Here is a 15776-nt window from a genome sequence, read left to right on the forward strand (position 1 = left end):
TCCGAATGTCATTTTTTCCACGATCAATAAGAGATTATAACGGCAGCAATAGAACGCATAAATAGATTGCATGACTTGTAGTGTAGCCTACTAACCTATGTAAAACTTACTGCATGTTTCTGAATTTCTATTCTATATTCTATTTCTAACAGCATATAGTAGTATAGTTTGTTATTATACGGGACGTTTCTTGGACGGTGTGGTGTGCATGTGGGAGTCCAAATGCATGCTGCATGCTGGTGATTGATCACCCCCTACCAAACACCCTAGAGGTGGCTCGCAGGGTAATTTGTAGATGTAGATGTAGATGTAGAAAGAAATTTCAAAACTTTAACCGAAATTTGGAAGTACTCGTGCATAATGATAGCGTGAATTTTCGAGTTTTGTAACACCTTGGGAAAAAAATGTTAAGTTACCATATTCCATATGAATGCAATTCTCCTTACTAAAATTGTTTTTTGTTTACCTTTCTCTGATATACTGTGATAAGGACAATGGCAATTATTGCCTACGCTCGCGACGAAATATCGGTCGCTGACACCTTTCACCCGCAGAGCAAAACCGATGCATTAGCCTGAGTCACTTTAACACTTTTTTCGCCAATTTCTTTAAAAACATCTTTCCCATTAATAATGGCATTTTTTCAACGCCAAATGATTTTTAAGTCGATCTAATCATTTCCATCCAGGCACGTTGCAAGGGGTGGGATTTGACTGCTTCAGTCCCAACGACATCCTTTGTAAAGATGGCACGCCATACAACCAAGAGACAAGTAGAACTCATCCTCTGACTTCGTGAGATCAGGTTATCAGGTCCGACACATTCTAAAAATCGGATAATATCGTCTACAACCACTTATTCCCTAACATTTTTTTTTGGAAAAATCAGACATTTCGAAAAAATATTTCTACGAATACCAATTCATAGTAACTACGGCTGTTTCGATAAAAACCTACGATAACTGTAAATTCAAGCATCAGCTAAATTTGCGGTATATCAAATGAAACTTATAATTTTCCGAGGCGTAGACATGACGAAAGTTACCAGTGTAGACAACCCGCATACCACCAAAGCCCCCCTTAAAGAAAATTTCTGGCTATGAGTCTGTCCACAGGCGGAGTGGGAAATTTCTGCACTTTGGTACAAGTGAGAATAGGTATTACGTTTAGGTATTTTAGAGTTTCTTCACCTCGAATATGATCTGTATGCACTAGGGATGGTCGAATCGGATACCTCGGATCCAAATATCCGCGGATATTGCCCTTCATCGGATACATCGGATCCAAAGTCGCGGAAGACATCGGATCTGGATCCGAATTTTTAAATAATAGCTTCAGTGAATACAACGCCCCATAAGGGTGGAAAGAGTTTCGATTCTCTCTTCGGATGTGTCGCATGCGATTCTTGTCCTACGCCACTGGTAAGTGGTTTATCTGAAGATTTTTCCTATTTTTATTTCCAAACCCAAACGTAACAGTTCAGGCCCTGAGCATGTAAATATATTAAAAAAACAACTTGAAAGCTTACAAAAATGATTTTTAATTTATAAAAATATTAAAATGTGTATGAAAATTTAAAAAGCATTCCTTCGATTGTAAACCTGCAACCGTACACCTCCATTTCTGTTACACTAACCGTACACTGGGGTACTGAGTGCCCCTAAGAGTTAAAAAACATATAAAATGCAAAAACTTATTTTTATTTCCGTACACCGGGGCACTCAGTGCCCCAGGGAATTTTAACTCTGCCGTAAATTTTATGTAAGGTTTCTTAATTCTCTTATTATATCTGTTAAAATATTAAAACAAGTAATTAAATTTATGTTTTTGAAATAATTTAAGGCCAAAATAACGCGGTACCCAGAATAAACTTGAATAATTACTTCGTTTAATTGCAGGAATTTGAAAATGTATTTGGATCCGAAAATATCCGATCCGAAGGATCCGGCTCCTAAAATCAAGGATCCGATCCGAATCCGGATCCGAAAAAACCCTGGATCCGTGCATCCCTAGTATGCAAATATAATATTCAGTTTAATTCACGATCATAATGATGAAGATCAAGAATTTTAACCGGAGGCCATTCTGTCAGTGTTAGGATACCAATCGAAAGGTCGGGGTAGAACCCCCCCCCAATAGTATCCCCCGCTCCAAATTTCCGTCTCCGTGCCGCGCTCCTGCGCATGAAAACTGTGCCGCACTTGTTGCAGCCCGCTTCGAGGCTGCCTCTCGAAAACGAGAGTGTAGTCAGGTTAGGAAATCGAGCGAATGTGATGACATGCACGCCAGTCGACATTCCATGCCGCGAGAGTATCCGTCGTCATCGCATCCGGCGTGGAGGCTTTTCGGCAGCCAAGGACATCGCGGAAACAACACATGCCAACATCCGAATAACGGTGAGGCGCTAATGAGATTGAGAAAAAGTACAGGCACTTTAAACCGAGAGAATAGAAAGTAAAAACCTCCGGTGCGTCCTCTCTGCAGTGCTGGCTAGGTGATTATTTTCTTATATACGCTTACTCGGGTGGTTGATTGTGAAGTTTCAGGACTTCTGGGCTTAATTTCACTTCGGTCCATTTATTCGGACTAAAGACCAGAGTCAAGCTCTGAAGACCAATGTCCTAACAAGGAATAGTTTGTTTGCGTCAAAATAATTCAAACGTTTCGGTGAAGTTATTCCTCTTCATCACGGAGAATTCTTTTTTATAATGCACATTAGATTACTGGCACAAACGAAGTCCTCATCCAACAAAATACAACAAATGGAGTCACCAACATCCCAGGAAGGATACAACACATGTTATATCACTTGTAAAAACTTCTGTCACGAGAGGTAGACATTCAGACGGAAAAAGGGAAATAATTTTAAAGACTTATCGTTTACCGAAAAAATCTCGATTCCTTATCGGACACAACCTCTCTGGTATCATTATATTTATAGCTACATACCATTCAATCCCTACGAAGGTTAACCACTGACAGAAACAAGAGAAGGATATGGCAGGGTTCGTGTAACTTTCGAAACATGCTTCCCAGAACATGGTCTTCTACATCCAGTATCCAACTACAACCTTAGGAATACCTGCATTCTGTGTAAGTATAGTGAGTGCATGAATGCAAATACGGACGAGTGTTCGAAAAGTGCATGAAATGAACGTGTGCAATTTCGTAACGTATAAGCACCCAAATTATGTTGAAATTCTACCGAACTAGATTAAGGCGAAGAAGAGTAACACACTGGTAGGTAACGCCATACATCCCATAAAAGTATTCCCATAAGTCCACCTGTTACTAAAATAATAAAATTTTGAAGTGCCTAATAGATTACAGCCGTTTCGTTGGGATCCACCACATAAAAATCCCCGTATCCAAGCATCGATAAATGTACATGTCGAATAACATTCCACTCAGAGTGAAGTTGCTCCCCTGAATGATCAGACTATTTCACACAAAGTTGCTCCCGTAATCCACGTAAGGTATCGTAATATTGTTCAAGGGCGTACCCAGCGGGTGGCAGAAGTGGGAAGCTGCACCCCCCTACAAGCTAAAGTAAATTTAGTTGTAAATGAAAATTTTGAGCCTATTTCCTTTAAATCCAAGAATAGTGATTTAAGTGTAAATCGTATAATTAAAATAAAAACATTTTTCGGAGAAAATAGTTTTAAGAACTAAAAAAACGCAGTTTTAATTTTCTTGAAATTTTGGTTTCATAACCTTTTATGCGTTATAACTTGAACGACCACGGTTTGCTAGTTTTCATCCTGGGTACGCAATTGATGTTATTAACGCATTTCGAAAACAAATAAGCGAAAAAAATCGCATATTCACGAAAGTCAACAAAATTAAAATCGTTCCCTTAAAGCCTTATTTCTATGAAACGGCTCTGAATGGAAGAAATACAACCTTTACTCACAATGAACTGATAATTTAGTTGCAATAGTGCTTCTCATCCATTTGAAAAGGTAGTGAATTAGAGAAAAAGCTCGGCTTACAAAAAGTTCGGACTTACTAATAGGTTAGGTTACTAGTAGTGTTGTCTGCTAACTTATGTATTCCTTAATGTACAATAGCATTTCGTAGTATTTCTAACAGCATGTTTTATATACTCTAGCTTCATAGGCAGATTGCCTTCATGAGTAGTTGGCAAGTGTTGCCTTTGCATGAATGTGTAAATATAATTTGTTACTATGCGAAACATTATTTATCACCGTGAGGTGCGCACGAGTAAATCCTCTTGCATGCTGCATGCTTGAGATTAATCACCCCCTGCCTGACACCATAGAGGTGGTTCGGAAAGTATTGTGCATATGTATGTAGAATAGTATTTCTCAATAACATGGACGAATTCGACTGATCGACTTCTGCCTCACTGATGAGCAGACTGGTGCGCTTGACATACCTCGGTAGTATCATGTGCACTAAGGAAGATTCGCCGAAGCGATGCATGGAATAACGGGTGTTCCATCCGCATCTTGGGCGCAGCACACAGGTGCGGCTACAGTCTCCGCACGGAGAGTGCAGACGCCATCCACGGCAAAGAAGAGCGATAAGATCTGCTTTCAGCGTTGCCATGGCGACAAATGCGAGCAGTTCAAGGCCAGGGCCAAGGGCAGCGGGTTCCGTCCGCCAGGGTTTATTTTTGGAAGGAGTCGCAGCGGAGAGGCAAAGAAACAGAAATGATCCGAGCACACAACAACGGCTACGCTCATTTCCAACTCTGCTCCACACAAAGCGTTCCGCAGCTTTGGGCTGTGAAGCGCGCAGAAAACTCGCTGGAGAAATTCTCAGCTCCGATGGGCACATGGAATTTACTAACATTTTTAGCGATCTCTTAAAAATCACGTGTGAATTAAATCGACCTCATTGTCAAGTGTATATTATTTACTCTCACCCCGAAATTTCTCGTGAACCTTGTTTTCTACAGAGCACTCGTGAGGAATAATGAGCGGAAATATGTAGAAAACGTTTTAAGGTTGAAATTAAACTCCCATTGCCAGGTTAGGGTGCCAAAACTCTTCTTTGTTTTACATAACGGACTTAAGATTTTTTTGATGAGGCCAGCGGAAATATTAATAACTGCAGTTTTTAGGATGTATTACTGAAATGGTACGTGAGATCACATTGAACCCACAGAAGGCTACAGAAATTAAGATGGATATGAGACTAATGAACCTAGGCGAAGCGTCTAAGAGAAAATGCGGTGGAAAATAGTCATGGAATACTCAAATTGTTGAACAGGAGCCTACAAAAGAAGCCTTCAGTACAAATTACCGAAAAATTCATGGATAGTCGATGAAAAAGTACTTAAATAAAAAAGAATGTACACATATTTGATCGGAAGTATGGAAGAACGGCATTGTGCTAAAAAAAGGAACAAAATAAATCAAGAAGAAAGTAAAGATAGGGGCATAGGGAAGAGGAATCGTTGAGAAGGTGAATGTAGCAATATGGATGAGCGGAAGCCATCACGAGGAAGGGATTGAGAGATAAAAATGCCATAAGGGACCAGCGTGCATATCCTCAGACTGAAAATGGATACGTGAAGAAGCGAATTGAACAGTGGGAGAGTGTGACATAAAAACATCTTATCATTGAAGAAACAAGCAAGCAATGCAAAAAGGCATGAGGCATTCTTAATCTTTAGTTCCAAAAAAAAGGCACGATTAAGGGAACTGCGGAAAATTAAGTAGACATGTGGACTTGTCCTTGCAGAGGTAATTTTAAATGTAGGAGAGAGGACTCTTTACTACACTCTGTGACAAGCAATCAAAAGGAGATACAATGCCTGTGAAAGCTTCGGAGTTGCTTTTGTTGACATTAGGAATGCAGAATCTTATAATAACAATTGGCCGCTGATAGCGGGGAAGTGTGACAGATTTTCGTTGCTAATGATATTTTTCGGCCGCCTTCATCGACGCTATTTCCTTAAGTGAGTTTCTTGTATTGCCCCTTCCTTTACGGAAGTGGAGGATGAACAACAGCAAGGCAGGGTCTGCAATAAATTAGCTCCACCAGGACTTGAATTTTCGCTATGGCCCATTTATTCGCTAACTCGCTATAGCCACGCCCATCATACGTGCACTTTTGAGGACGAAACTTTAGCAAAAAATTGTACTTGGGGCTTACATAGGAATACCATCATTCCTAAGAAGATACCCGAAGAGGACTGCACCATTGACATTTCAAATTAGTATGATCTTGTTGATGGAGAAGAAAATTGAGATCGAATCCACATTCATCCGATGAGTTTTGATATTGCCGAAATCCTATGAGGTGGCAGCTCACGCTTATGGTGACTACTACAAAAACAAGGAGCAATTAACCTTCATAAAGGGAATACATTAATCCAGTTTTGAATTCTCTCCACACTTCAATTATTAATTTAGTAGAATTATGTGCATCAGTATCCTTTTACGATTAGGTAAAGGTAAATGTCATAATAGGGTGGTTTCCTATAATTGTTTTATTACCCAAATCGAAAGATTATTACTCCTGGAGTACGCAATTCACGCTTTCAGATTTTTAAATGACGAGATCTATTTTTCGCGATTAATTGAAAAGTGAAATATTTCAAGCGCGCGAAAACGTGACGGCTAAGTATGAATGCTGGGAAAACCCCGTGTGACGTCATTCTGAATCCCGCTTTCTCCGTGTGAGGTGACCTTGGGTAGAGGATATTGTGCGCCCCTGCGATGCTGGCTGCTAGCAGGTAGCAGATTGTGCGCTTGGTTTAAATAAGGATTATTAATGCCTTATCAAACGAAGGAAAATTTCCGACCATAGGCAGTTTTAATAGGTGATTATTAAGAGATGTTTCCCTGAAGTCTGTGCCTCATGCATGCATTGGTAATCTCAGACGATGTATAACTCCTGTCCACTCGTATAGAAACTAGGTCCCTGTGACGTCACGTGGAGTGGTATCGCATGGGCGCCAATCTGACTTTTTTCAAATGAGGTTAAAATTGACCATTAACATTGGTCTAAACTGGGATTTGTAAAACCAAGTAATTTGTATATTATGAATACACTAATGGTGGGTAACGAGTCGCAATCAATGCCTTTCGTTTTCTTTGATGAAAGAAAATACCCTATTGCACGTTTTGCGAGAGATATATGGTGAGAGGTGCTGAAATCAATTTTTATTCAGTGAATGCATTGCCGTATGAATGATACTGACACACAAAATACAAGCAGACAAGTAATTAACAGCGTGTGACAACATCATTCATCAACAAGGGTTGGCTATGTTTTTTCGTATCTGTGAAAAGGCTTCATTGGTGCCTCCTTCGTATCTTCAACGCTCGTGTGTGACAGAGCAAAACTTCACTTACAACGCTTACTTATAGGTATTTTCTAGCATATTATTAGAACTGCTTCTTATCGACCAAGTGTTACTGATTGTGAGATGGTATTTACCTTCTCCCGGCCATTACCATTAATTGAAGACGTACAGAATGCTGACCAAATCAAAACAGTAGTACTAATAGTTATAAGACAGCAGTATTTGTATTGTTGCCTCTTAGTCCTCCGTGGCGTTCAGAATTCGTGGATCTCTTGTCACCTCTGATAACAAAACGCGGCGAAAACCCGGGAGATGGAAAGGTCCACGAAAAGTATTTGTCCTGATTACTCAATCACATCTTTGCGTATTTATTGCATTAACTATGAAATCAATTCGGAACATTCAACTTTATCACTGTCATCCGTGTGAAGGAAGAAATACTTCTCACACAAAGTTATAGAAAAATTCTCCCGTTTAGAAAGCTCGACTTCAAAATAAAATACGACATATCAATATCTGAATGATTAAGCATGCAGTTTTTGCTTTAACGCCGTTCGCAGAGAAAGCGTCGACCAGATGAGGTTTCAACAGTCTTGAAAGTCAAGTATAGTCAATATGAGATTTCAGGGAGTATGACGAAGGAGTGCAGTGTCTCCGCATTTTTAATTATGGCATCGAGAAATGTAACAAAAAATATGACTGAAGGCATCGCTTGGTAATACCAAACGCGGAAGGGGAAGATGAGATTTATGCGATAAGTCGGCGACGCTTTGATAGTAGCGACAGATCAATTTGAAGATTACGTCAAAACAAATGGCGAGGTTAATTGGTAGATGTTAATTACAAATTAATAAATAAATCTTAACTATTAATATGTAGCATTAGATAGAAAGCCAAAAACTATGTGCAACTTGAAGAATATAGCTATAAGTGATGCAACAATTATGCTACCCTGGAAGCGAAATTAGCAATAAAAACGAGTAATGCATGAGAGATAATAATTTTTACGGTACTTACAATTAGCTAGCGTTCGCTGTCTCAATAAAAAGCATCACTATTGAGAGGGGAACACTATATATATAGCGCTGCGTGGAGTTATAGCGTTGAATATCCTCAGGAGGGCGGAGGGGGCGAGAAATTAAACCAAATCGGAACGTGCTGACGGATCGCGCGTACCACTCTGGTTTTGAGACAAAACTAACTGGCAACACCGGCACCTCCGATGTCTTATCTTTGCGGTTAATCCGAGCTCTTCCTTAACCGCTGCCCCCCGCTAACCTCTCATTGCGGACAAGCGGAAACGAACCTTTTCACCGCTCTACCGTCTCCTCCAATTCATACCCATTTACCTTCCTCCATTCACCTGCCTCCTATTCTCAAAACTATCTACTATTTCCCCTTTGTTTTCTCATTTTTACCTCTAAAGAATCTTCTCACAACATGCACATAACCTCACGTTTGCATCTGAGAATTTTTGTTGAATGCCGAATCTATGCATTGAAAAGCACATAATGAAACGAAAGAACAAATTCAAAAAAGACAACGAAAGACTACACATAATAACTCTTTAGAAATAAGATCGGGTAACGACAAGGATTGCGTTGTTTCAGCGAAAAGCTCCGAACTATTCTCAACCAGGAAATTCAGTCATACCCCATTCCCCATCACAATTTATGTGTAGCTTAAGATAAAAAATTCATTTATTTCAATTTCAGGCTTTTAAAAATTATATAGCAAAGATTCTCATGAATTATATTCCTAAAAACATTATTTATCCATGGATAAAAGAGATACTGTTGTTTCGCTGATTGGGACAGAATATCCGTGGACTTGTGACCTGGCAAGTACTATATCCAAATGGTGCGACACCTATAGTCCCGGTTTTCTTAAACTATATCCAAAGATTACAGGCATGGAAATGAGCAATTTTTTAAAACGCTCACTCCCGCAATAATATTAGAATATATCAAATTAATCATTCCAATGAATCCCGGATTGCAGTGATAAATATTTGCTCGGAGCAAACTGGTGTGAGGTCGTACCTCTTCCATGAACGACCTCGATTGCATCAGCGGAGGACACTATGTAATGTATGCCACTTGCAAAAAAGCGTTAATACTCTAAAGTTAACACTCCTTTTTCTTAACTATCAGTTGCGAGTGACCTATCATATCAAGTATCTCCACCTGTCATTTAAGGCTACTTATCAGCTCCATCTTGATAATAATGAGGTAAATGCTGAGTATGTCAATGGCAATCGAAATTTTAGTACTAGCAAATGAAAATTACGGGGTTCGATCAATACGTCACCCAAAATAAGGTCTCCCACATCCCACAGTGCACGGTAGTACGCACGCAGGTCCACGTGATTTAAGATAAATGGCTCGATTTTCTGCTACGATGAATAATTTTCTCACGAGACACCAATATCGCTCTATCAACTTCCATTTCATATTGCTACATGCAGTTAATAGGGATTAAACATTTATGTAGTTAAAATTACAATAAAACTTTTAAAAACCTATAGCTTAATAGTTCAATTGTGTCTATTAAACGCTCTCGGCCTCGCAGACCATGTTTCAGAAAATCACGAGCCCCTTGTGGTTTAAAACACCTTCGGGTAATTGTTATGTGTACTTTCATTGATATATTTCGTATCTTACTTGACGTTTGATCGTCAAAAAAAAAATTATTTCCTAAGACAGGGATATTTAATAGCAATGAAATGGTGATTGTTTCAAGAGTGATTTACATGGAAAATGATCTTCAAATTATTGGCTGAACAATTTAATAGATGCCCGTGATTCGTGTGCAAAAATTTCCATGATTATTCCAAGTTATTCAGACTGCTTTACGATGATCACAGCTAGATGCGCCGCCCCCGTGAAAGAAAGAAACTCTTATATCGTGTTAGTCACACTATTTTTTTACTCGAGAATGGCTGCACTGATTTTAATGATATTGGGTTTTTCGAATTCGTCTAAGCCCCAGATAACAGGATAAATATCAAAACAATAGTGAGAGTTCACGAAAAAAGTTGAACTTGATCTCAGGTGTACATTTTTAGGAGTTAGTAATACTGCAAAAGCTCTCAAGTTGGTCGAAACTAGATGATGTTTTGTTTTTACCAATTTAATGACAGCTTTGTAACAATATTAAAAACAATTTAATCGTTATAACACATTAAGTAATATTTAAATAATTTAATTATAGATGACACAGCCCGAGTTGAGTCTCAACAAACACGTCACTACCATGCGTGTAAACAAATCTTCAAGTAATTGTTGACAATTGGTAATGATCGTGTTCCTGTTAAAGAATCGAGCGTATTGATTTCAGTTCCTCGGAATTTTTTGCATTTCCGTTTTATTGAAAGAGGAGCTCATCAAATAAGACTTTCCGCACATAATTGATAACTATATAAATCAGAAATGGATGAGTGGGAGTTACATACTTGTTGTAAACTATCCACTTTTTTGTGCCTGATAACAAAACAAAAACTGTTGTATATCAGTAGGTATTAGACTAACGATGACAAAGTCGAATGTGTAGGTAGATAGGGTACGTTTGCGCATGGTGCACGTTTATTCTGTTGCTCCCTAAGGGCTTATTTTCATGGGATTTTGAGCGTCGGTCAGCGTGGCGTGAACTTGCAACGGTGGCCAATTTACGCAACAGATTCGGCTCAAAAATATTTTTTTAGTGTAACAAACAAATAGGCAACCAATGAATGCATAAAAATTTGAATTTATTACTTGCTTTATAAGACCACAATGTCCATAGCTTCTTAAGTTTAAACAGAAAAATACGAAATTTTTTGAAAAAATGTGTGTGCGTGGCGGTGTACACTATGTAGATTGACTAAAGAAATTGCCTTTCTAACAAGCCACTGTCATACTTACGTCTGCAATTTTAGCGAAATTTAATTATAGTTAGTCAAAGTTAGTACAGTCACTCTTGATATGTAATTGATATAGCTAAACTGTTCATTGATTATTAGGTGGTACGAAGTTAGCCGGGTCAGCTGGTTTACTTATTAAATAGGCATTGGAAATTATAAAAATAAATAGCAGGCCTGAGAATGATGGTGATCCCTTGCTTCGGCTCAATTTTTTTACGGGTGTAGTGAAGTGAAAACTTTTTGCTTGGGAAGGAGTCCTTCATTGATCATGGAGTTTTTTTATCTAACCTGAAAATTTCAAAATAAAAATCAAAGTTTTCATCAAGTAATTTGTTACGAGCACAAGAAAAATGTGAAAAATCTCCTGTCAACAAAGAAGGGGACATGGGGCCCAGAAATTAATTGTGCACAGACGTTCAACAATATTCAATCGTTCAATAGAGATAAAATTACCTCATACATCCTGATGAGACTGAGGGTAACACAGAAGATAGTATTTGACGGAATTGACCCTCCACGCCCGTTCTACTGGCATGATGCGTGGTAGGGGCCCACATAGTCAATGAATCCTCATTCTAACACCAAACGCTTAGTTCTTCAATAGGGTGGTTTCCTGCTATTTTTTTGATTGCCTAAATCGAAAGATTATTACTCCTGGAGTACTTATTTCACGCATTTAGATTTTTAAATGACGATATCTATTTTCTGCGATTAAATTAAAAGTGAAAATTTTCAAGCGCGCGAAAACGCGACGGCTAAGTATGAATGCCGGGAAAACTCAGTGTGACGTCGTTCTGGTTCCCGCTGCCGCAAGTGAGGTGACCTTGGGGCGAGGCTTGAGCGCTGATACGACGCAAGATGCTAGCAGGTAGCAGAGTACCCTGCTAGCTGGTGGCGCTTGGTTTAAATAAGGATTATTAATACCTTATCAAACTAAGAAAACTTTCCGACCTGAGGCAGTTTTAATCGGTGATTATTAAGACATGTAACCCTGAGCTATGTGCCTCAAGTATGCATTTTAATCTCAGACGATTTAAAACTCCTGTCCACTCTTATAGAAACTAGGTCCCTGTGATGTCACGTGGAGTATCATCGCATGGGGCCAATCTGGCCCTTTTCAAATGAGGATAAAAATTGACTATTGCCATTCGTCTACACCGGTATTTCTAAAACCACATAATTTGTATATTATGAATACACTTATGTTGGGTAAGGAATCGCAAACAATGCCTTTCGTTTTCTTTGATGAAGGAAACTACCCTATTGTTATATGCACATTGCTGAGAAGTATTTCGATGACATAATTACATATTCATGGCCAAGTAAATGGATTGGAACTATGTGAATTCTCACCTAACCTTGCACGCGGTACGTTCGGTCTGCTCTGTTTTGAAATTAAAAAAAAAAACAAATACAGATATTTCAAAGAAATTTATAGAACACATATCCACCACTCTATTGGAAATATTGTAGAATGTTGCCGCCAGTGTAGTCATCCATGAGGGATCATGTTTTTTCAGCTCTTCTTTGCTGTTATACCGCTGACTATCAAATAAATTCTTCAGATGCAGAAAAAGTGAATTTCGCTTGGAGCGAGTTCGAGACTGTACGGAGGAAGGTCAAAAACATCGACAAACAGCGAAGAAGAGCTTGAATAACATATAACCTGATGGATGACCATTGGCGGCAATATTTTACGAAGAGTGTATGCAAACATTTGTGCCAGGCTATGACAAATACTTGGAAAATCACGGGATCTGCGACGAAAATAGCGTTAGAGTGGTAGAGATGTACGCAATAAATTTCTTCAATTATTTGCACTTGCTCTTTTCTAACTTCAAAACGGAAATTACTTTCCGAGCGTACCTCGTATTTGAAAATCCCACACCTGCTTCAACATTCCCAAGGGAGGTGCTACATTTATTACCATAACCGGATTATTACACTGTGGCATCGAATGGGCGTTGGACAATTTTGAAATAAGCGTTGAATACATCCGAGTTAATTTCCATTTAGATCAGCCTATAAAACCATGAATTGTTTTTATCCTTTACGTGGCATTCTTAGGACACCTTTTGTCTGTGTATTTCCCGTGAGAAGGTACAATTATTGTTGAATCCGGCCTGAGTTTGCTAACTCTTTTGTGACGGCGCATATTACTCTTATGTATGCTTGCTGTACGGACTTCAAAGAGGCTCTTCATGTATCTATGCGTAGGCAATGTTTCAATACATCAGAGGACGTATTCTACAGCAAGTACACAGTCAAATCCCCTACTTTTTCATTCATTCTCCCAAGGACCACACCTTAATCTCAAGCTAAGATGGAAGTTCAGCGCATTGCAGGTATACGCCCTTCCAAGCGACATGGGCTTATGTGTTAAGCTATTTTTAGTTACAAAGAGTTTTTTATGTACTACGAAATCAGAAATTGCTCATTCATAATTAATTTTTTTGTATTCAACTCATATTTTTAAAATTTCAAAAGAAACTCTACCCTCAATATGAATTTAATTAAAATTAATAATTAATAACCAACAAACTTAAAATACTAATTGCAATTTAGGACTGAGTGCTGATGAAATGCGCTTTAATTCCACGTGCAGCCTCGCAAAACAACACTAACTGGACAATAATTAACCGATACAAAATTGATTTTCTGATAAAAGCTCATGTCACACACATGAATTCCTTGCTTTTATTTAGAAAATATGCCCCACAATAAGGAAAAAATACTCGTTTTGGACTTCTCCGAAACTTCATCAACGCGTTAATTTCATCCTAGTTTTTTCTAGGAAAATATCTGTATTATCACTCCCGTTCAAAGTCAAAAAAATACTATGAACTGAGGACCAACTAAATTTTAGACTCATTAGTTCGTGCGTCTCGGTTCGGTTGTCGAGCTGTGCTTGAATACCTCTTCCTCAGTGCTGAGAAAAAATTGCATACCACTGAATTCAGTCGCTTCAGATTTCTATTGCTGAAATCGTGGCGAAGAGATCATTCATAAGCGATCAACATATGTTAGAGTTATCCATTCGGAATGATAGTGGTGATGGAGACCTGTACGTCTTTCCGACGATGAAATTTTACCAGGAACCACTTCAGTCGAGGTTGATAGTGAATTAGCATTTAAATCGTCGCCCTCTACATCAAGAATTTTGCGGGAGCTGCGCTTCTCCGAGGTTACGTCTGAGGGGTCTTCTTCTCAATACGAGAAAAAAAAATCGTCGAAGAAAAAGAAGACAAGTGAAAAAGGTACTGTTTGGCTAACCCAAGACTTTTCGCCGAAGCTACATCATTTTGATCCTTCTTTCTCTGGCTGTGAGGCAGATGCTTCTGAGAGCTCTTAAATTTTTTTCACAGCAAATTTAGTGTTGTAACTAACAGGTTTTGCATATTTACCGTTAAAGATTCAGCTGAAATTTGGCATCGCCTCAAATGAGTGAGCAAAACGTGGCTGGACGAAATGCATTATTTTCTGGCGATATCCTGGCTAATGCCTGGCACTAAAACTTCCAATTCACGAGTACTGGTCCAAATACCCACTCATCAACACGCCTATATTTAGAAATTATATGTCTATAGACAGATACCCGATTTTATTTTTCTCAACAGAAAAATGAAATGCTGGTGATCGACAATTAAAAATTCTGCCTGTGGTGGACTGAAAAAGCGCTTCTTTCAATCCTTTTTTTCCTCCGCTAATTTGTACGACGACGAAATCGACGAAATCTTGCATTTATTTAATAGAATAGTATCTTTCAAGCAGTAAATTCCTTTCAAAAAAGTCATTTAGAATAATGACCGTATATTTTTGTGATTGTGCCACGGGATATGTTATAATTTTAAGTCTAAACGGATTCAACAACCGAAACAGTGCCGCAGCATGAAGACTCAGGAAAATCGGGAGATATCGTTTGTACCTCAATGGACTCTTACTTAAAAGTCATAATTTGCTCGCGGACAACTGGTGCACAAGTCTTATTATTTTCCTGGATTCAGGACATATCCACAAAATGAATGCGGAACCGCCAGAAAAAGTGTAAAGGAGACGCCGAAAATGGAAACATGCAATACAGACCGCCAGATAATCTTCTGGCATTGAAATGTTACGATAAGAGAAAGGTATGGATGCCATCAATATCCTATACTGAGAAGTTAATGCAGACGGGTAAGAAGGACGACAAATACGAATGATTATTTTTTGACCGAGGTGTGCGGTCGGTTAAAATACTATAATAGTATGGTTGAAAGAAGGGACAGGATGCTCAGATGCATCGAAAAAATTTAGTCAAGTGGAAAAAAAATCACTCATTGGATTTGGCAGGAGTAAATGCACATTATTTACATGAACTTGTGTCGAAAAAAATATTTCTGTTGAATATTTTCCACTTGGGTACTATTCTCCGAGAAATGATACGGTGATGGCACACCAAAAACCTGCCTCCGGAAGGAGGTCAATGGAAAATTTTCGGTTAGACCCACAAGAAGACCCAAGAGTTCAATATTAAGGCAACCGTCATGAAGGTGTGTTGCATGCAGTAAAAGTGGTAAAAGACACAAGACACGATACATGTGTGCTGCGTGTGACG

The 15776-nt window shown here is 38.8% G+C and overlaps 1 protein-coding gene across 1 annotated transcript in view; it reads right to left on the reverse strand.

Annotated features, from left to right (window-relative positions):
* Positions 1-15776, reverse strand: part of LOC124171857 (terminal nucleotidyltransferase 5C) — a 70270-nt gene that overhangs the window by 24083 nt on the left and 30411 nt on the right. The gene's annotated exons all lie outside the window — the stretch shown is intronic.

Source organism: Ischnura elegans, chromosome X (assembly GCF_921293095.1).
Source record: "Ischnura elegans chromosome X, ioIscEleg1.1, whole genome shotgun sequence".
Taxonomy (NCBI): domain Eukaryota; kingdom Metazoa; phylum Arthropoda; class Insecta; order Odonata; family Coenagrionidae; genus Ischnura; species Ischnura elegans.